This window comes from Castor canadensis, chromosome 7 (assembly GCF_047511655.1).
Source record: "Castor canadensis chromosome 7, mCasCan1.hap1v2, whole genome shotgun sequence".
Classification (NCBI taxonomy): domain Eukaryota; kingdom Metazoa; phylum Chordata; class Mammalia; order Rodentia; family Castoridae; genus Castor; species Castor canadensis.
Genome location: NC_133392.1, coordinates 147,616,918 through 147,639,887, shown reverse-complemented (window position 1 = coordinate 147,639,887; position 22,970 = coordinate 147,616,918). Strand labels below are relative to the sequence as shown.

General features: G+C 36.8%; 1 protein-coding gene across 21 annotated transcripts in view; it reads right to left on the bottom strand.

Annotated features, from left to right (window-relative positions):
- Positions 1-22,970, bottom strand: part of Eif4g3 (eukaryotic translation initiation factor 4 gamma 3) — a 269,231-nt gene that overhangs the window by 215,560 nt on the left and 30,701 nt on the right. For 8 of the 21 annotated variants that reach the window (XM_074081078.1, XM_074081083.1, XM_074081087.1 and 5 more), the window contains exon 1: positions 10,813-10,827. The exons of 7 other annotated variants lie outside the window; for them this stretch is intronic. The gene's annotated coding sequence lies outside the window, so the exon portion shown is untranslated. Of the gene's footprint in view, positions 1-10,812; positions 10,846-19,046; positions 19,108-21,416; positions 21,553-22,970 lie in introns of those variants that run through there. 6 more of the 21 variants (XM_074081080.1, XM_074081082.1, XM_074081079.1 and 3 more) reach the window with 5 other exon arrangements.

The window sequence follows — 22,970 nt, the reverse complement described above, 5'->3', positions numbered from 1 at the left end:
TACCACTTTTATGATTTTTCAAGAAGCCACCCTCACCTTTCCATTTCCCAAACAGATCTTCATTTATTCTCTAGCTGCAGTAGCTGCTTGAACTCTCCTACCTGAGATCGCTGCCTCTTCAATTTATACTGTATCAGTCCATGTGGTCATCAATGAATAATCACTGGCTCCCCAAATTACCTCCAAGTCCAAACCCTGTGATTCAATTATCACCATACATGGGATCCCTCTCTACTTTATCTTTATTTCTACTCCCTAAAATGAAACCTTTCCAAAATAAAAAATACCAGGCTCTTTCCTGTTTGTTTACTCTTGCAAGCTCCCAAAACCTGGACTGTCTTCACTTTATTCCTCTATTAGTTTAAATCCTTTCACCTCCAAACTACGCATTAGGTTAGACAGCTGGTTTCCCTACTTTGAAACAAAATATCACATACTGATTCCTTTTGATTTGCCTTGGTTATCTTATTTATTATTTGCAAAAGAAAAAAGAAAATCCCAGCACCCAAACACTAAGATAGGACGATCCAGAGTTTGAGGTCAGCCTAGGCTTCAGAGCAAGTTCAAGGCCAGACAACCAAGGTTCTGGGGAGAGACTTTTACGTAAGCAGAAAAAGAGTAAAACAAACAAGGAAAAGAAGTAAGTGCTGACCCCAGCATTTTTCCCTACCTACTCATGTTGCTTGGGAATTAATTGATGGAATGGAAAACATTCACTTTTAGGAAAAATGACTTTTTTTTTTTTTTGGTGGTACTGGCAGTTGAAGGCAGGCCTTCCTGCTTGCTAGGCAGGTGTTCTACTGCTTCACCCACTCTGCCAGTCCCTGACTTTAAATCTTGATCTCTTCCTAACTTGCAAGTCACCTCTCTCCTTCAAACCTGAGTTTCTTCATAAATAAATGGTATTAACTGTCCACAGAATTCCACGTTCTGGAATATGGTAGACAATAAGCAGAATGGACGCTGGAGATTTAGCTCAAGCAGTAGAGCATCTGCCTAAAAAATGCACAGTCCTAAGTTCAAACTCCAGAACTAAAAAAGTTAAAAAAAAAAAAAATCACCGAACAGAATGGCACTGTTTTATATTTTTGCAAATTTCTTAAATGTCTAACATAATAGACCAGGTAAATCTTTTTTTCCTTTTAATTTTATTTTGAATTAGCATACATCAATAATATACAGTTTCACTGTGATAATTCCATACATGTGTGCAGTTTACCTTGACTATGCTCACTGCCTCCACTATTCCCGCCACCTTCTTAGACCAGGTAAAGTGTTACGGAAGTGTCATTACTCAATCTGTTGCAACAGGTTATTTTGAAGTCTATGAAAAAAAAACTGGTCTCACACTGATATGCAGTTGGAAGAGGGAGGAGTGTTTTAATACTCTTTCCTGATAACTGTGCATATTGTTTTTATATTACACCAAAACGTCAACAGCAATAGATTTTGGAGGTTAGATGTAATCTGATATAAAACCACACCAATGAATTTTTCATACACTGCTACATTGAAATCAACTAATCTGTATTGCATTTTTAATGACTCATTCACCTGTACATGATTTTGTAGCACCATGCACTCATCACCTGGAAAATATTAGTGCATTAAGTTATGCAGACCTTCCATGACACAATTCATGGTACGATCTCAAAAATTTTACCTGCTAGTTATCACCACTGATCTCATGAGAAAAGCTATCAAGTTCATGAATTTTCCAATATTCTAATTTTCTTCAAAGCTTCAATTTTATCATTTGCAACCATTTTTCTCTGACAGGGATAATCATCAATTTTTTATAACATACCTGTGAAGTATCCAAGTATGAATAAATATAGCTTATTCTTTTAAGTAAAAATGCCAATACATGAAAAAAGCCTTGGGTTCAATTTGCAGCTCATGTAAGTGGGTTTCTGGGGTGGCTGTTTTGGTTTGGTTCTTTGGTTTCTTTGAGATAGGGTTTTGCCAAGTAGTCCAGGCTGGCCTGGAACCCAAGATCCTCTTACCTAAACCTCCCAAGTGTGTGCTGATTACAGGAGTGTATCACCATACTGGACTCAAGTTTTTTTCATTAAGACCATCATAGGAAAACTATGAAACAGAAGCACTTTATGCGTATTTCTCATTTTATCACATAGAATACTAAAAAAATGGTATGTACCCAAGGACTAAGACTTAATAAAATTAATCACTATTGCTATTTCATCAGAGACATTAAGTAAAAAATGAAACGGGCTATTTTTTCTTTTGATCCTTTTTTTTGGACAATGCATGTTAGTGAAGAACACAATCATTATAAGTACATTTGCAGGACTGCCATGACTAGAGCTCAGATACCAGAAGCCATACCTACCACTGATTTGGAGCAACCGTGAAAATGTTAATAAAGTAAAAAAGACAAAAACTATCTAACTGTAATTACTGAAACAGTTCTGACCTCTGACTCTGAACAGTGAAGATATTCTACCCTAAGAAATTCATATACTCTCATAGGGCCCACTGATGACAGAAGCAACATTGTTCACACATCTAATACCCAAAATAGTGTATCAAGAAGCACAATAAATCTAGGTGACTAGGGAAAAAAGCATACTTCCCCAAGTAAATGTGGGCATCAAAATCCACCATCAATGTAGTAATGCTATGTTAACTAAAAAATGGTAACCAAATGTCAAATGAAGTCATGAAACAAAATTCAAAGGACTTTCATTCACACTGACAGAGAACCAGTGTACATTTGAGAAATGAAATATGATTACAAATTAATGTTCTGAGAAAAAGAACTGATACATACGCTAGAGTACATTCCATTAGCTCATGTGTAGTAAAACTATAAAAAATAGTATCAACTGGGAGCTTTTTCTGCTGTTTTCCCAATGCAGCCATTCCATGTGAGCCTCAGCCCATGGTCAGATAATCTTCCTTCTTCACTTCACCCTTGGGATCTTACTCTCTGGGCACTTTCCACACTTCCCTCACTCAGAAGAGCAGTTGAAATCACTAGGAAAGGAAAAAAACCCGTTCTTCCTTTCTCACGCAAAGCTTTTACATTTCTATAACTACGGTTAAGTAGCTGAACATCCACCTCACCCACCATCACAAAAAATCTGTACCAACCAGATACAGTGGCTGACAGATCAAGAGCTCTGGGTTGAATCACTCACATTCCATACAAGCCTTTAGTCTATAAATGAGAACTAGTAATCCCAGCCAACATATAGATTTCAAAGAACTTGAATATTTTCAATTTGAAGCCCAAAATTTAACCGAAAATGATCAATTTCAGATTGTATCAAAAAAATTTATTACAACACTTCTAATAACACTGAACCAGGAGACAGTTATTCTTATGAATAAATTTGGTTTTAGCATTCTGATTCTTCTACTTACTACCTGTATGATTGCCAGGGCAAGTTATATTTAAAATCTTTAAGAAAGTGCTTCTTTGCCTGGAAAATAAGAATAGCACCTACATCAAAGAATTAATGCACAATTTAAATAAGATGACATATTTAAAGCATTTGACCAGTGCCTGGCATACAATGGCACAATAAACCACTGCTGCTATTCATAACTGTAAAAGCAATTGTTCTGCCAGGCACCAATGGTTCCAAGCTAGCCTGGGCAAACAGTTCAAGAGACAGTATCTCAAAAAAAAAAAAAAAAAAATCATAAAAAAGGGCTGGTGGAGTGGGTCAAGGTGGAGACCGTGAGTTCAAACCCTAGTCCTCGCCCCAAAAAAAGAGCAATTGTTCTTTCCAGTGTGAAAGTCAAAATACTGTATGATGCTTCAATAGCAAATGAACAACGTAAGATGGCAGAAATGTTCCCTCACATCAACGACATTATGTACAAGCCAGTGTATATAACAGAGCTGAATAAATTTCCAACACGTGTAGTGTACTACATGCTCATCTTAAAATATGTGACAACCACATCTTGGCTCCCCAAGACTTACTGTACATACTTAATACTGAAATTGAATTTATAAAGGTCATAAATATTTTCTATCACACACTGTGTAGTATTTAAAGGGTAAGGAACTGTAGTACTCACTAGGTTTATCTTCACAAATGAATTATCTAAGGGGAAAACCTGTGACAAATAAGGTAATAAAAATAAGCATAAATTTCACAAGACACAGATTAAGACATCAAGGCTCAACAAAATCCTCCAAAAGTCAATCTTAAGAGTGCAAATACAAAGGCAAGGCACAATGACTCATGCCTATAAGCCCAGTTACTGAGGAGGCAGAGACTGCTGGGAGAATCTTGGTTCAAGGCCAGCCCAAACAAAAACCTAGTAAGTCTTTATATCAACGAATAAACTGGGTATAGTGTCATGTACCTTGTGATCTCAGCTATAAGGAAGTAGCAGGTAGGAGGATCATGGTCCAAGAGGCCAGTCCCTAGTAAAAGACCCTATCTTAAAAATAACAAAAGCAAAAAAGGGTTCAAGTGGTAGACCATCTGCCTAGCAGGCCTGGTTCAAACCTAGGAACCACTAAGCCAAAAAAAAAAATCCAAGTATAAGGGTATCCAAGATGCTAAAGCAAGTGGATCATGAGTTTGAAGCCAGCCAGGGCTATATAGCAAAATTCTGTCCCAAAAAGTAAATAAATAAAAATGATACGATGGAGATAGGCACAACAGTGCAAGGCCGTGGGTTCAATCTGTCCACTTCATATTATCTAATAGAACATAAAAACATTAACCTCAATACCACTGACATACTGGTGTAAAACTCTTGTGGGGTTTTTGTTTATTTTGTTTTTGGTGGGACTGGGATTCCCATTTAAAAATCAGGCGCTCAAGCCCAGCGGAGGTAGCTCACACCTGTAAACCTAACTACTCAGTAGGCAAAGATCAGGAAGATTGAAGTTCGAAGCCAGCCATGGCAAATAATTTGCAAGACCCTATCTTGAAAAAAACCCATCACAAAAAAGGACTGGTGCTATACTCCCAAAAGTAATCTACATGTTTAATATAATTCTCATCAAAATTCCAATGACGTTCATTAAAGAGATCGAAAAATCTATTGTGAAATTTATATGGAAACACAAGGGGCCACGAATAGCCAAGGCAATACTCAGTCAAAAGAACAATGCAGGAGGTATCACAATACCTGACTTCAAACTATATTACAAAGCAGTAACAATAAAAACAGCATGGTACTGGCACAAAAACAGACATGAAGACCTGTAGAACAGAATAGAGGACCCAGATATGAAGCCACACAACTATAACCAACTTGTCTTTGACAAAGGCGCTAAAAATACAAGATGGAGAAAAAGCAGCCTCTTCAACAAAAACTGCTGGGAAAACTGGTTAGCAGTCTGCAAAAACTGAAACTAGATCCATGTATATCACCCTATACCAACATTAACTCAAAATGAATGAAGGATCTTAATATCAGATCCCAAACTCTAAAGTTGATACAGGAAAGAGTAGGAAATACTCTGGAGTTAGTAGGTATAGCTAAGAACTTTCTCAATGGAACCCCAGCAGCACAACTAAGAGACAGCATAGATAAATGGGACCTCATAAAACTAAAAAGCTTCTGTTCATCAAAAGAAATGGTCTCTAAACTGAAGAGAACACCCACAGAGTGGGAGAAAATATTTGCCAGCTACACATCAGACAAAGGACTGGTAACCAGAATATATAGGGAACTTTAAAAACTAAATTCTCCCAAAATTAATGAACCAATAAAGAAATGGGCAAGTGAACTAAACAGAACTTTCTCAAAAGAAGAAACTCAAATGGCCAAAAAACACATGAAAAAATGCTCACCATCTCTAGCAATAAAGGAAATGCAAGTTAAAACCACACTAAGATTCCACCTCACCCTTGTTAGAATAGCCATCATCAGCAACACCACCACCAACAGGTGTTGGCAAGGATGCGGGGCGGGTGGCGGGGTGGGGGGAAGGAACCCTCTTACACTGTTGGTGGGAATGTAAGTACAACCATTCTGGAAAAATATCTGGAGGCTACTTAAAAAGCTAAACATTAATCTACCATTTGATCCAGCAAAACCACTCTTGGGGTTATACCCAAAAGACTGTGACACAGGTTACTCAAGAGGCACCTGCACACCCATGTTTATTGCGGCACTATTCACAATAGCCAAGTTATGGAAACAGCCAAGATGCCCCACCACTGACGAATGGATCAAGAAAATGTGGTATCTATACACAATGGAATTTTATGCAGCCATGAAGAAGAACGAAATGTTATCATTCGCTGGTAAATGGATGGAATTGGAGAACATCATTCTGAGTGAGGTTAGCCTGGCCCAAAAGACCAAAAATCGTATGTTCTCCCTCATATGCAGACATTAGATCAAGGGCAAACACAACAAGGGGGTTGAACTTTGATCACAAGATAAAAGCAAGTGCACACAAGGGAGATGTGAGGATAGGTAAGACACCTAAAAAATTAGCTAGCATTTGTTGACCTCAACGCAGAGCAACTAAAGCAGATACCTTAAAAGCAAGTGAGGCCAATAGGAGAAGGGGATCAGGAACTAGAGAAAAGGTTAGATCAAAAAGAATTAACCTAGAAGGTAACACACATGCACAGGAAATCAATGTGAGTCAACTCCTTGTATAGCTATCCTTATCTCAACTAGCAAAAACCCTTGTTCCTTCCTATTATTGCTTATACTCTCTCGTCAACAAAATTAGTGATAAGGGCAAAATAGTTTCTGCTGGGTATCGAGGGGGTAGGGGGACAGGGAGGGGGCGGTGTGGGTGGTAAGGGAGGGGATGGGGGAAGGGGGGAGAAATGACCCAAGCATTGTATGTACATATGAATAATAAAAAAATTAAAATTAAATAAATAAGTAAATAAATAAATACCTTCAATGGTAATATGAAAAAAAAAAAAAGGACTGGTAGACTGGTGATAGGAAGGTCTGCCACGCGGGCACCTGTGGTTCACGCCTATAATCCTAGCTAATCAAGAGGAAAATGGTTTGAAGCCACCCAGACAAATACTTCACAAGACCCTATCTCGAAAAATCTTTCACAAAAATAGGACTGGTGGAGTGGCTCAAGCTGAAGGACCTGTGTTCAAAAGAAAAAAAAAAAGAGTGCCTGCCTAGCAAGGGTGAGACTTTGAGTTCAAACTCCAGTGCTGCCAAAAAGAAAAAATAAAAGCAACCACTCTGGCCACACCTCCTGTCCATTTTGTTTCATTTATTTTGGAGATGGGGTCTTGTGAACTATATGCTGGAGCTGGCCTCAAACCACAATCCTCATGATCTCAGCCTCCCAAGTAGCTAGGATTACAGGCATAAGCCACCAGCAGTCATCTAATAGTAATGCCATCAATATTTTTTTTGGCAGCACTGGGGTTTGAACACAGGGCTTCACACTTCCTAGTCAGGCACTCTACCACTTGAGCCATGCTTTCAGTCCTTGTATTTTATGAATGAATATCAAATCACAATGAATTAGGTAAGATACAGTTACAAAAAGTCTTTGACTGTACATTTTTTAAAACAGAAAAAAAAAAAAAACAAGTCTTGCAGTGTGGCACTTTGCCCCAATTTTCTTTATCCAAATAAACAGGAAAAGCTTTGCTTTGTATTTTTCATTACAAGAGATTTTTCTTCCACAACTGTTTATTTTTAAATAAGGAGATAAAACTTTTAAAATGATTTAATTGTTGCCTTGAAACATGACCACTGAGACTGAGGATGGTGAGAGAGGCTAGGGCAAGCCTTAACAAAGGCCCTGCACGCCAATTCTTGGCTAACCCCCTGAATGAAAGCACTCTTTGTTCTTCTGGTCAATGCCAGTCCTTTCAGTGTCCCAGTATATAGTTTTTTGGGGGGGGTTTTATTATTAAAAAAGAGAGGAAGAGACAAAGAGAGAGAAAAGCAGAAGGATGGTGAGTCTGCATCTTTGGGGACATCCCCTAATCAGCCTGGCTACAGTTAGGCCAAAGGTTCCATGGACACTGAAAAGTTTTCCAAGCATACAGCTATGGAGTTTTTGTGTATTAACAAAGACTAGCAAGGAGTAGTTACGTGTGCTGCTTATATACCACATCGTATTTTACTATTACACAAATTCTACTTCACACTGATCACCTCAGTCTAGTTCATTCAGAAAAACACAGAGCAAATAGTCTTTTGTCTTCCAATTTGGACTCCAGGAATAATCCCATCCATTTTGCTTGAGGAGGCATCAGAAAAGTTTAAATTAAAAAAGATATTTCAGGAGCTGATGGAGTGGCTCAGAAGGAAAGGAAGAAGAGAGAGAAGAAAGGAGAGGAGAGGGGAGGGAAGGGGAGGGAGGGAAGGAGGAAAAAGAAGGGAGGGAGGGAGAAAGAAAAAAAAAAAGTAAAAACTCTAAAGTCTGAGGGTGTGCCTCAGTGGTAGTCCCTAGCATGTATGAGGCCCTGGGTTCTATCCGCACCACCAAAAAAACAGAAACAGAAACAAAACAAAAACAACAACAGCAAAAAAAAAAAAAAAAAAAGACATTTCAGAAAGAAAAAAGAAAGATGTTATCTCTTTTTTTTTTTTTTTTTGGTTCAAACTACCATATAACAAAGGAAGCTTTCTAACAAAACTAACAGTTCAGTGTTTTATTAAACACTTCACATTTGAATACACAGATTCACAATCAAGAGACCTCACATCACATTATTCATTGCTTTGTAAACAGTAAACCCACCCGGGCTCCACCTGTAATCCTAGCTACTCAGGAGGCAGAGATCAGGAGGATCAAGGTTCGAAGCCAGCACAGGCAAAGAGTTCACAAGACCCTATCTTGAAAAAGACCCAATATAAAAAAGGGCTGATGGAGTGGCTCAAGGTGTAGGCCCTGAGTTCAAATCCTAGTACCAAAAAAAAAAAGAAATAGTAATCCCTCAAGGTATGAATCATAACTATTTTCCTCACTGCTGCAACTTAACTTGAAGCTGTCAATTTAACTAATTTCATTGATAACCCATTCTGCAATTATCTATGAAGCTACAATCAGAATTAAGACATTTACTGAAGAGATTTTATTTAAAAAAAAAAAAAACGCTCATTCTCCAATGTTAAGATTAAAAATCAAAACATTGTCTTATATAAGATATGCTTTCTTTACTGGAAGAATCAAAATCCAACTCCATGACCAAGATTTTATGTATGTTTATGACTGGCTTTATGCAGTTACATTAGAATTCACATATGAGACAAATCAGACTGCAAGTGCATTTTAATAAAGTTTATATGAAGGTAATCTAGATTTTATTAACATTTAAGAATTACTAAATTCTGGATTGGTAGAATGGTTCAAGTAGTAGCATGCCTGTCTAGCAAGCATGAGGCTATGAGTTCAACCCCCAGTGTCGTCAAAATAAATAAATAAATAAAAGAATTACTGAACTCTACCTTTTGAGTGGAAATGAATATGAAACTACAGAATCAAAGATTTGGCAAAGGTCCTGGGAGAAAATCTTATGAAATGAGTATCTGAATAAATGAAGAGAGTTTAAAAAACTCAAATTAAGTAAACTGCTAAAGGCCATACACCTAAATTACCTTTGTAATGACTGCAGAAAATAAAAAGGCAAACTCATAGCCAGGTGCCAGTGGCTCATGCCTGCAATTCTAGCTAATTGGGAGGCAGAGATCATGAGGATACAGGTTCAAAGCCAGCCGGGGCAAATATGCAAGAACCTATCTTGAAAATACCCAACACAAAAAAAGGTCTAGCGGAGTGGCTCAAGCGGCTGGGCACCTGCCTAGCAAGTGTGAGGCCCTCAGCTCAACCCCAATGCCACAAAAAATAAAAAGGCAAACTCAAGCACAGTTTGCAACCTCATTTTCACTGGGTCACATCTTACAAAATGAATTAGTCTTCTACTCATCACAAAAGGACATTCAATTGTCTGAAATACACAGAATTCTAAAATAAAATTTTAGTGACAATAAAGGGATATGGTAAATACAAAGAATATCATCTACCTGTACTTGGTAAATGAAATGAATAAATAATACATACTTTGACACAGGACAAAGAAAATTACAGATACACTCATGACCTGTTGATCTACAGACACCCTATACTGCTATAAGTGATTTTTTTAAGTATCACTTGATGACTATTTAAAAAGGTATTTATCAGTGGCTTAGCTAGTGGGGGGATGTGGACAGAGATCAGAAGGATCACAGTTCGAGGCCAGCCCAGGCAAAAAAAGACAACATCTCAACCAATAACAGTCTGTCATTCCAACTATGCTACATAGGAAGTTTGTGGTACAGGCCTGCCTGGGCATAAACTCAAAACTCTTATCTGAAAACTTCCTAAAGCTAAAAGGGCTGGAGATAGCCTGCCTGGCAAACACAAAACCTTGAGTTCAAACCCTCCCAAAAAAAAAAATTCAAATAATACAGAGGACACAATGTAGAAAGTACCAGTACTGAAGGATATAAAGTACAAAGTACCTTCTGCCATCCAATCTTTTGCTCCCAAAAATAACCTGTCAAGTTTCTTATGCATCTTTTCAGAAATTTTCTGCATATATATGCTATCATTTTTGACAACTTTTAAAAGCTGCTTCTGAAATTGCTCAAAAATTATCTAAAATGTCAGATCACTGCAAGTTTAAGAAAGGAGAAGGAAATTTCTAAAACACGAATCATTCGCAGATTATGAAAATATTATGAAGATTGCTGGATAAAAGTCATAAAATGCAAGACTATGGATGTAGCTCAGTGGTAGAGCACTTACACAAGGCCCTGGGTTCAATTCCCAACCATTCTTACCGCCCCCAAAAAAATTTTAAGTGGAAAAAATAAATGTACCAGGACTGGAGGAATGGCTCGAGTGACAAGAGTCTGAAAAAAAAAAAAAAAAAAAAACTAAATGTACCAAACTTTTAACAGAATGACTTAGTCTAATATTCCTTCCTCAAAGATCATTTTAGCATTTTTTCACACAATGGAGCCAATTAAAATGTGCATACTAGATGACTGAGGCTGTCACTTTTGAGAAGCTGTATAATCTACTAACCTATAGCAACTATATCTCAATACGGCTTAGTTTCACTTTTACCACTTCTTTCATGTTATATCATGTTAAGTCTGTTCTAATCCTGTAATCACTCCTTTATAAATAAAATTAGGTCAAATCATTAACTCATAACACACTCCATGTCCCAAAAAAAAAACAAAAAACAAAAAAAATCAACAAATAGGGCTGGGGATCACGGCTCAAGTGGTAAGAGCCCCTGCCTAGCAAGTGCAAAGCCAGTTAAAAAAAAAAACCATGTAAAAAATTTTAAATCATAAAACTCTAACACACTATACATGTATAGTATTCAGTAAATATGTTCTAATAGATTTAAATACAAGATGTCCATTTTCTAGCTCAGTGGTGTGCTTACCTAACATGTGCCTGTCATCTGATTGGCTGGGGCAGGACATGGAAGGGACAAAGATATGACACTATGTATTGTGCATGAACTTCAACAATTCATATAAAGCAAGATACATTTCCATGTAACAACAAAAAATATAAAGATGAGAATTTTAAAATCAGACTTGAGTTGGTGGAGTGGCAAGTGGCTCAAGTGGCAGGGTACCAGCCTAGTAAGCATGAGGCTCTGAGTTCAAACCCCAGTACCGCTCCCCCTGAAAAAAAAAAAAAAAAAAGATAATAAAATCAGACTTAAAGCTGGGCATATGTCATATTCCTAAACCTGGCTACTTAGGAAACAGACAGCCAGCTCATGAGTTCAAGGCCAGCTTAGGCTACATAGAGAGACCCTGTCAAAAATTTCAAAAATTAAAGGGTCTGGGAATTTACCTCAATGGTGGAGTGCTTGCCTGGTATGCACAAGGCTCTGGGTTTGATTCCCAGGACTATTAAATAAATACATAAATAAATACACACACACATACATACACACATACATTAAAAAAAATCTTATTAGCACTAAGGTGGCAGAAGCCACTTCAAAGCCAGCCTGGGCAAATAGTTTGAAAGACCCTATCTCAAAAAAAAAAAAAAAAAAAAATCACAGAAAAGGGCTGGTGTAGGCCTTGAGTTTAAGCCCCAATACCACATACATACAAAAAAAACCAAACATATCAGATATGCTAGAATTCCAGTTCCACCACCAAAGCTTAGTTTCCAAAACTGTCAAATGGTTTTGTGGATTTTCTTGGTACTAGATGCCCCCAGCCCTAAAATGATATTCGTAACAAGCTTACCACCTAGCAAACACTCAACAAATGGAAGCAAGTGTTAATATCATATTATTATTACTATTCTAAAAGAGCTTCATGTTATAATAAATGTAAATGCTTCCTTCCAGTATAGTTAATACTTTGAACACGAAAGTACCCACAAAGCAGAGATCATAATACAATTCAAAATTTTTTAAATAAATATATATTCCATTCTTTCAATTTATAGTGTACTCATACAATAATAATTTGTTTTTGTTTTTTTGTCTTTTTGTTTTTGTTTTTGTTTTTTTGCAGTACTAGGGTTTGAACTCAGGTCCTATACCTTGACCCACTCCACCAGTCCTTTAGATTTTTTTCGAGATAGGGTCTCGTGAACTATTTTCCCAGTCTAGCTTTGAACCACAATCCTCCTGATCTCTGCCTCCTGAGTAGCTAGGATTACAAGCAAAAGCCACAGGTGCCCAACTCATAAACTTTTAAGAAATATGAAAACATGGCAAAGGGCTGATAGAGTGGCTCAAGGGGTAGAGTGCCTGCCTAGCAAATGTGAGGCCCTGAGTTCAAACGCCAGGGCCACCAAAACAAAAAAGATGTAAGTAAACGTAAAAATGATTAAAAAAAAAAAAAAGAAAGAAAAAAAGAACCTTGAACAGCTCGGAGCTGGGGGTTGGTGGCTGGTGGTTTACACCTGTAATCCTAGCTAATCCAGAGGCACAGATCAGGAGAATGGCAGTTTGAAGCCAGCCCAGCCAAATAGTTTGTGAGACCCTACCTCGAAAAAAACCCATCACAAAAAAGAGCTAGTGGAGTGGCTCAAGGTGGAGGCCCTGAGTTCAAATCCCAGTACTGCAAAAATAAATAAATAACACTGAAAACATAGCAAAAATACCATCTGAACATACCCTTCACATTCCCATTTGGCCTTGTACAACATCTCATACATCAACTTCAAAGATGGGAAGGGAAACCTCCAGTTCTTTAACAGAGGGCCCTCTTTATAACACATACACTGGCCATTACAGACCATTTCCCTGCCTTTCATTCTTTACATTGTCACTGCAAAAAAAAAACAGCGATGCACAAAGGTTTTGGTGAAAAGAACAACTGTGAGCAGCAGTTTCTTCCCTCACTGCTCATCTATCAAAATTCTTTGATTTTGAGGGCAAATTAACTAAGCTTCATCTGCTGTCTTTACAATTATGACTTAAAAATGTTACTACACCCACCCAAATCGTTCTAACTAATATGTCTTGTTGTCTGCTAGTCTTGTCCTTCTGAATGTCCTACACTCAAAAATGGCCAAAATTGATCATCCCAAAGCCCCCCTCTTCCTGCCGCTCACTGTTAATAACATCACCATCTGTCTAAAAGTTAAGCAAAGCAGCAGCACTCAGCCTTAATTTCCCCTACTCCCTCACCCTATACATTTCATTTATGGTCCATTATTACAACTATTTAGAAAATGGGAAGATCACTACTATAGCTTAAACTGTGATATTAATTAAAGTTCTTGAATTAGCTGTCGATTTTTCAACAAAACTATTGCATTGAAATATGCTACTTTAGTTCTTCAGCTAACATCTGAACAGCGTAAGAAAGGGAGAAAGTTTCAGATTCTCAAACTTGAATCCCTGTGAGAGCATGTGCCTAGCCTATAAAAAAAACAAAGGCAAATTGCTCCTCCTCGATTTGCTTCAGGGAAAAACGCGGATGAGGAAGTATGGAGAGGAAAGGTGCTGCTTTGGAGAAGAGCCTCTCAGCTTGACTAGTATTGGGGTGGGAGGTGAGGGGTTGTGAAGAGTAATTGAAACAAATATATCAACAATAGCAGACATATATGTATGTGTATATATGCACATACATTTGTCTCTTAAGATTCAAAACAAATTGCAAACTAGGTGCTATTTTAAAACCCATTTTATACCTTAGGAAAGTAAGGAATAGAGAGGTAGGTAGCCCCTCTCCAGGTCACATAGCTAATAAGAATCAGAGCACAGACTCCACCCATGTGATCTGAGCTGCACTCCCAATGAAGTCCTTGATTTCCCCCCTGGAATGAATTCATGTACTTATAAACAATTAATTTGAGAACTGTAAAGAAGCTTAAGGAATGGCAGAGTGGCTCAAGTGGTAGAGCGCCTGCCTAGCAAGTGTTAAGGCCCTGAGCTCAAACCCCAGTACCACCAAAAAATAAAATAAAATAAAGAAGCTTAAGCACTGCTACATTTCAATTTGAAGGGATAAAAAGAATTTAGATGAGGAGCTGGGGTTGTGGCTTAAATGGTAGAGCACTTGCCAAGAAAACTAGATGCCCCAATTCCATATGCCCCCCACCACAGCAAAAAAAGTTTAGATGAATTCCTAATATAACACTTCTACTACAGTACATTCACCCCACATCGACCCTCAGGTGGACATTTTTCAAGATATGAAAACTCCTTTACATAAAAAGATAAATTTCAATTGTTAAACAAAAACAAAATCATATAAACACAAGCAAGAAGTCAAATAATTTCTAACCTCCCATATTTTGACAACAACAAAAAATTAAGTGATTAATTGACATCATGTAACTTTTTCCTGTCGACTTACCCTGTATTATAAGGTACACAGAGAGTAAAAGGAATAACCTTGTTTACTTAGTTTAAGTTAACCAGAAAATTAGTTGCAAATTTAAACCTGATGGTTTTTAAATAAACATTTATTTAATATGACTTCACACTGCTCATGTTTTAAGACTTTTAGCAGTCAGCACACAAATAAAGAACAAATTTCCTGCTAGGACAAACAATAGATTTTTTTTCTGTTTGTGTTAACACAGACAGGTTCAGCTGTGATTCAATTACTATAGCCCAAACCAACAGTATTGGGCACTTTCATGTCAGAAAATAACACAATTTAAATGTGTGAAAAACTTCTTTCCAGTGCATTTAACACATCAGCTGAGAGCTTAGTTTGCCAGTTTGTATTACACATGTGAACAATGTGTAACTGCACTTGTACTTGTAGAAACGCTGAGTTTCAAGTGGCAACAGGTTCAGATTCAGAAAAGACCAGAATTATGACAACTGCAGAGGCTAGACATTTACAAGTCAAAATTGTATATTAAGGCAAACTGCACAGGAGCAAACATGAATGTGATGACCAAGCTTTTCAACCTAAGATGTCTTCACTATCTTCCTCATTCTCTCTTAATGTTAAATTATCAAAGTAGTGAATGGTTGTAAAACATCTATCCAGTCTCAAAAGACTTGGAACTTTTTTTCAATCTGCTCTAGTCCACAATGACTTTGGAACAATAGTTGGCTTAATAACACAAGACAAAATGCAGGGGGAAAAAAAAAAAAGAAAAAGAAAAAGGAATCAATCAAAAGGAAAGGAATTGCCTGGAGCTGAGGCAGGAGGCTAGAGAGTTGCAAGGCCAGTTTGGGATAGCGGGACACATACCAAAAAAAAAAAAAAGTAAAGAAGGAATTGATGTCTTTAGTGTCTACACTGAATGCTCTGAAACAAGAGCATTTAAAATTTGCTGGCAGTGGCTGGGGGTGGGCCTGGCTCAAGTGGTAGAATGCCCTGAGTTCAAATTCAGGTACCACAAAAAAATTAAATAAAATGTATAAATTTAATGATCTCACACACAGGTAAAAATAAAAAAATAAATAATAAAGAACTAAAGAAATAAAATTCACTGGCAGTAAGGTAAAAGGGGGAGAAGACTTAAATTCCACGGGACATTTTAAAGAGAAGACAAACTTACTGCACAAAAAGTTGTTTCCTACATTATAATCAAGCAAACTACTGCTATACGGATGCCATGAAAAATACAGAAATACTATTCAGTGGTAAAATAGAAGGCATTTCCATGAGAAAGAATTTTACTATGGTACACATACCTTTCTGACTGTATAGGGATCAATTTAGGGGTTAGAAATAACATCATGTCTTCCTCAACTATCTTTGTAAATATATATTACTTTTCCAAGTTCAAGGTGTATGACAAAGCTTTCAATAAATGTATTTCATTTGACACACACTCAAACTGCTGTCAAAGCACCTACATTATGAGATGAGCCCTACTGGACTCAAACACCAGGGCCAACAAACCTAGTGTTCTATGAAGGCACTTAAGGGACAGGCTCTATACTGCTTATTTAGAAGGCCAATTAAGACATGATCCGAGAAGATATACTGATTGCCTTTCTGGGACAGTCAGAAGCCTCCAGGAAATGAAGGAAGCAGGGAGGAAGTCAAATTGTCCCACCCAAGCTTTGCTGGTTATCTCCGTGTGTTGGCTTCTGATTTTTTTTTTTATACAGTCCTTCATAAAGGAAGCACAAAAGCTAGTTATTATGGCACATGCCTGTAATCTCAAGCGGAGGAGGCAGGAGGATCTCAACCTCAAGGCCAGTTAGGCAAAGTTAGAGAGACCCTATATCCTATTTATTTTGGCCTGCCAACAAAATACATTCCTAAATACTGTAATGTTTTTAATAAGATTAAATTAACCATTTAAATCTGATCAAACTAAAGGCCTTCATTTTTAGGGAAAAAATACTATAGAAAGTGCTGCTTTTCTCTACTGTTAGCCAAAAAAGGGAGGAGGCTAATAATCATGACTTTCTATTACATCCAGGCTAAGAAATAAGTTCCACAAATTCTCATCCAAAGTGATACTGCTTCCACCAAAAAATGTAGACCGGTAGCAGAAGATGCTACAATTTTCAGAAGACAGGAAATTAATTTTAGCTATAGATCTACCTACTTTAAGACTCTAATTTCTTAGTAATTGTGACTTGATGCTTTGTGTAAAAAGAGTAAAGCTGGGTTTTACATATGGAACATTATGTGATATAAAAAACAAGAATCCTAACACCAAAAAAGATAAAAATAAATAATAAAAGAAAAAATAAAAAACCACTAGAGAATAGTGATTCTGCATGTTTGGATAAAATACATGACTCTGTTTAACACCTAGAGAATTGAACTCTTTAGTAAGTAAGTACTTCTGTAATAACAGCTATAACTAACATGAAGTTTATTTAATGGTCAAAGCTCTAAAACATAATATGCATTAACACACATAAGCAATTTTCAAGAGTTAGACTAATATGAGAAAACTAAAGCAGTATTTCTATTTAAAATGTTCCTTTAGTCATTATAAGTTAATGATACAGTGGGTTAGTAATTCAGGTACAAGGTATCTCTGGGCACATGGTATCAGACAAATTTCATGAAATTTGAATTTGTCATATTCAATGTCATATTGACACTGAAACTCCTAGTGGTCACTAGTTAATTTAAAATAGAAAAATTAACCACATACATCTTAATAACCTTCCGTCTAGGAGTCAGCACATTTCATCAAAATCATTCAACTGCTGAGAAAAGTTACTATGAAGCAAAAAGTGTTTAAACACTGTTAAAACAATCACCCCACTTTTTCAATGGCAAAAGTCTAGAAGAGTTCTATTAGATATCACCTATAATACAACAGCTAACATTGAGCTAGGGATATAATTCAATGGTACAGCCCCTTGTCTGCCTAGTACATACATGAGGCCCAGGGTTCAATTCCCAGTATCATAACAAAAATAAAACTAAGCTAACATTATTGACACTTACTATGCCAGCCTATTCTATGAACATTTGTTTACAACAAACCTAGGAGGAAAGTCTGATTATTTAGCTCCATTTCAGAATGAGAAAAAAGGCAAAGAAAAAGCAAATAACCTAGCTCTTCTGACTCTAGAGTCCACAGTCTGGATCCAACCACATGTACTACATATGTCTAAACCATAAGAGTTTTAAATAAGCAAACATGTCAACACAAGAGAAAAAAAGGCAGCTGTAGATAAACTGATAAGATAATGAGTTTGCTTTGAAAATATCACTTCTACATTCTAATCTACTTCACCTCACTTGGTTGGTCTCCTCCCCACCTTCTTTCTTAAATCTAGTATATTTAGGCATAACTAAAATTATCAAATTATCAATCACATAATATGCCTTAATAAATAAGTGACCGAGAACTGGACACCTTATAGGTACTCACTCCTATAATTCTAGCTACTGGGAGGCTGAGATCCAAAGGATCAGGGTTTGAAACCAGCCCTAGCAAACAGTGATAAGACTCCCATCTCTGAAACAACCAGAGCTGCATGGCTCAAGTGGAAGAACGCCTGATTTGTAAACTCAAATCCTTAAGTTCAAACCCCAGTACCACCCAAAACAGAAATAGTGTTAGCCAGACACAGTGGTAAGCCCCAGCACTTGGAAGGCTAAGGCAGAAGGATTATTTGAGAACAGTCTGGACTACATAGAGAGATCTTGTCTAAAAAGGTAGCTCATGGTTAAGTGTTTGCCTACCATACAGCAGGCCCTATGTTCAATCCCCAGTGCTGCAAATAAACAAATTGATTAAATAAATAAATAAAGTTTAAAAAATAAGAGAAAAATAGAAATACAGTGCTGAAGTTCAGAAAATACCTTACAGGCTAAAAAAACACATTTCAATTGAGATTTAATAATGTAATGATTTCTTTGGTCAAAGTAAAAACAGATATTTGGAGAACTTCTACATAGATTTTCAGTAAACAAAGAAAAATTTACATTCAGTTCATAAATTCAAATTAACAGTTAGAATTACCTCTGGTGAAGAGAAACAAGTGGTGAGGGAGGATACATGCAAAAGACTTTATAACTGATAATATTGTGTTTGCAAAGCTGATAAATACTTGGATTTGCTATTTTTGTGTATCTGCAGTATTTTTTTTTTAAAGTGTGTGTGTGTGTGTGTGTGTGTGTGTGTGTGTGTGTATTTTTTAGCTGGGTATGGTGGTACATACCTGTGATCCTGGTACTTGACAGACTAAAGCAGAAGGATCTTAAATTCAAGACCAGCCTGGGCTATAAAGCAAAACTCTGTCTCAAAAAAAATAATTTAAAAAATATATAAAGTTAAATTTTTTAAGTTTTCAAAGCAGATGTGTGACTCTTCACCTTCCTAAACACAAATATAAATTTTAAGCAACACATATCCATTATCATGCTATCATTAGATTCTCAGAGGAGAGATATATCCCAGCACATAAACTAAAGCACTGACTTGGTCCAAGAGAAGCAAATCCCTTCACAGTAGACAGCATAACTCATTTTCATCATCTACACAATGAGGTCAATACCACCTGCCTATTAACATTACTATTAAAATTAAACGAGACAAAAACATGCATAGACCACAAAGTATATTTTCATCAAATGTTAGTTATTACTGGAAATATGTAAAGTATAAAAACTCTAAAATATGACAACTGAATTTACTTACTAGAGCCTTGACATATGGACTCTTACTTTCCACTACCACTGGTGGAATAAGTTTGGGACTGGATGGATACACATGTAACTAACATGAGTACCATAACACACCCAAGTCCCAGAAATGTAAGGTATGTCAAAAATCTTCACAGGCAGTTCTTAGCATAAAGACTTCTAGTAGGCATTTATTTGTTAGTGTCTAATTTGTTCTTAGCATTGACAAATTCTTGGGGAAATAGAAACAACATAGTTCCTGCCTTAAGTAGTTGGTTTAATGAAAGAAAAAAAAAGATGAAAATAAATAAATAAAATCACAATACAGTGCCCAAATACCTAGAAAACATTACCACAGCCATCAGTAAAGCAACTAAAATTGGAAGAGGTAGAAGTGTCAACATCCTGACAGGTACTTCCAGACAGTACCTTCCTCCTTTTCATTCTATCCCTTGACCCCCAGTTCTACTACTTTCTCCATTGCTGGTGTTTTGTTTTGCTGTGTTTTATGTGGTGCTAGGGATCAAACCCAGAGCTTCATGCATGCTGGGCAAGCACCAATGAGTACAACCGCAGCCTGAATTAATTAATACGGGATAAAATTGTTCCTCTTCTTACTACAGTGAATTTCACTACACAACACTGAAACCCAAACACTTTATCTAAGAATTACAGAGGAAGAAACTTCAAAATATCCTAAAACAAGATGCTTACTGATGAATGCAATCCATTTAAATTACCTATAAGCAGATATTTATAGCTCTGTCTCCTGGGGCTAAAAATCAAAACTCTTGTTTAGATGTCTAGAGAGAACCTTTGAAAATAATTTACTAGGTACACTGACCCCAGTACCTCAAGAGTGACCTGAAGGAAAATGAGGTCCAGAATGAAAGCAAAAACTGTTCAAATTCACTCAAAGCAAAAAAAGACAGAAAACCTAAAGCTCTTCTTCCAGAAATAAGTAGGCTTTTCCAAAGCTCCTTAAAGCTTCTAAAAAGATTGAGCCAAAATAATACCCACAGACCATAATAACTGACTAGGCATTCCCTCATCTCTAGAAGAACCCTATGGAGAACTATTATTCTTCTACTAAATATTCTTATATGTTAAAGTCTCAAAACCCTGGAAACTGGACCCCAATGATCTCTGCAACCCAGATCCCTAAGTCACAAAACCAAGGAAGGCCCTTTGACAGTACTTTATAACACAAACAAGATGTTATCTAAAGGTCAGACAAGGCCTTAGAAAAAAAGCAGAAAAACACCAGTGCTCAGCAACTCTCCAGGATGAAGCAGGACATGAGCACAGGAGCATAGCAAGACCCCATCTCAAAAGGGAAAAAAAAATGCTGATCTCAACTCTTACAAATAATGGCCAAGTGGTTCCATATCCCTTGGTGGTGATATGACACAGGAAGGGGATATTTTGATAACAGGCTTCTTTTCACATAAGACTACCCTCAGCTTAAATCAGGTACAAATTCGTACCTATACTTCTATAGAACCCGATGCTTTTCTTTAATATACCAACTACACTACACTGCAATTACGTCTTTAATTGTTCCATCTCCCTCACCACACATACTGCCAACTCCCAACTTTCTCTGGTACTTGACATAATGTCAGATGTATTGCGAGTGCTTGAAAAACATTTGCTGATTGAACAGGTTAATATGGAGCTATTCTATCTCAATATGGCAGTCACTACAGCCATTTAAATATAAATTTAAATTAAAGAAAATTTGGAAGCTGAGTGTAGTAGCGCCCGCTGTCATCCCAGTGTCTTGGCAAACTGAGATAGGAGGATTACAAGATCCCAAGAATTGAGGCCAACATAGGCATCACAGTAAGCTCTCACCTCTAAATTAAATACATATTAAATTTTCAAAATTTACTTATTATACTTACCACAATAGTGACATCTATACTGGACAGTTAGACACAGAACGTTTTTATCACAACAGAAAGTTGTGTTAGACAGTTCTGGTCTGGAGTGGCCAGGATTCTGGAGGCAGCTGAAAGGCAAACTAAATCATAATTTTTCATTAATAGGATTATTGTTCTGAGAGAGAAAAAGTGGAAGGAAAAATGTGCCTTAATCACAACAGCAATATAACCAAACTAAAAAAGTTCTTTTGCAACTGTCTCTAATATCAATTATATTTAATTTTGTCCATACATTTTTCCATACATAAAATATGTGTAGTATATATATAATATTATACATATTTATATATATATATAAAAATATATATATATATATACTTTTTATGTTTGGTTTGGGGTTTTGTTTTTTGTAGTGTTGGGGAATAGAGCCGGGGCACCGCACATGCTAGACAAGGCTTCTACCTCTTGAACCATGCCCCCAGCATTCTGATAATTCTTTACTGTTGAGATCTGTTTGGTTACCATGTATTTCCTAACTGTGCCTAAGAGGGTCAGTTTTTGTTTCTAGGAAGATGGGGAAAGGGATGTGGGGCTATTTCTGACCTAATCATAGACGAATAAAATGTAAAGATCACAAGGGACTCTGCAGTTGATTTAGTCTATTTAATAAAGAAATAGCTTTACAGAGGAAGAGAATGAGCACAAACAAGTAAAATAATACCATAGAGAAGAAGAGATGTTAGAAGCAAGTGGAGGAACAGAAAGGGCATGGTGCAGAGAAAGGAAAGTTTGGTGTTTCACCCAAAATTACACAAACTTAGCCAAAATGTCAAAATAGTCAACATTTAAGAAGGCAGTAAAAGGGCTGGAGGTGTGGCTGCGGTGCAAACACCTAAGTCTAAACCAAAGTATCACAAAAAATACGTACTATTCTGACAAATTATTCAGCATCAAGCATTTAAACAAATACTGAATTCTGTGAAAAGGTACAAAATCTCTTTGAAGGGGTTTTGTATCTCATCTCTCACACCGGAAGCTATAGGAAAGCTTTTATATCTGCTCCATTATGGAAGTAGAACATAACTAACCTACACCTAAATCTTCTTTCAATGAAATATGCAAAATGAGTGACAACTCATTAATGGTGAGTACCGTGTATTTTATTTTCCTGGTAACTTATCTTCAGTCTTGTTTGTAAGTTTGTTTGTTTTTAAAGAGAGAGTGTTTTGCTATAATGCCCAGGCTGGCGTAGCCTCAAGTAATCCATCCCACCTCAGCTTCCTAAGCAGATGAAACTAAAAAAATATGCCATCAGGCCCACCAAAAAAAAAAAAAAACTTTTTTTGGTTGTTGTTGAGGTCAAACTCAGAGCCTCAGGTGTGCTAAGCAGGTGTGCTCACCACTAAGCTACACACCCAGCCTCAAACCATGTTAACTTCATACATAACAAAATATATACATATCTAATTAGAGAGATTTTAAATAATACAAAATTCTATTTCAAGAATATTAGATATTTTAAAAGTCAGACACACAAGAAGCAAAGCAGTAATTTCACAGTAATGAACCTGGAGT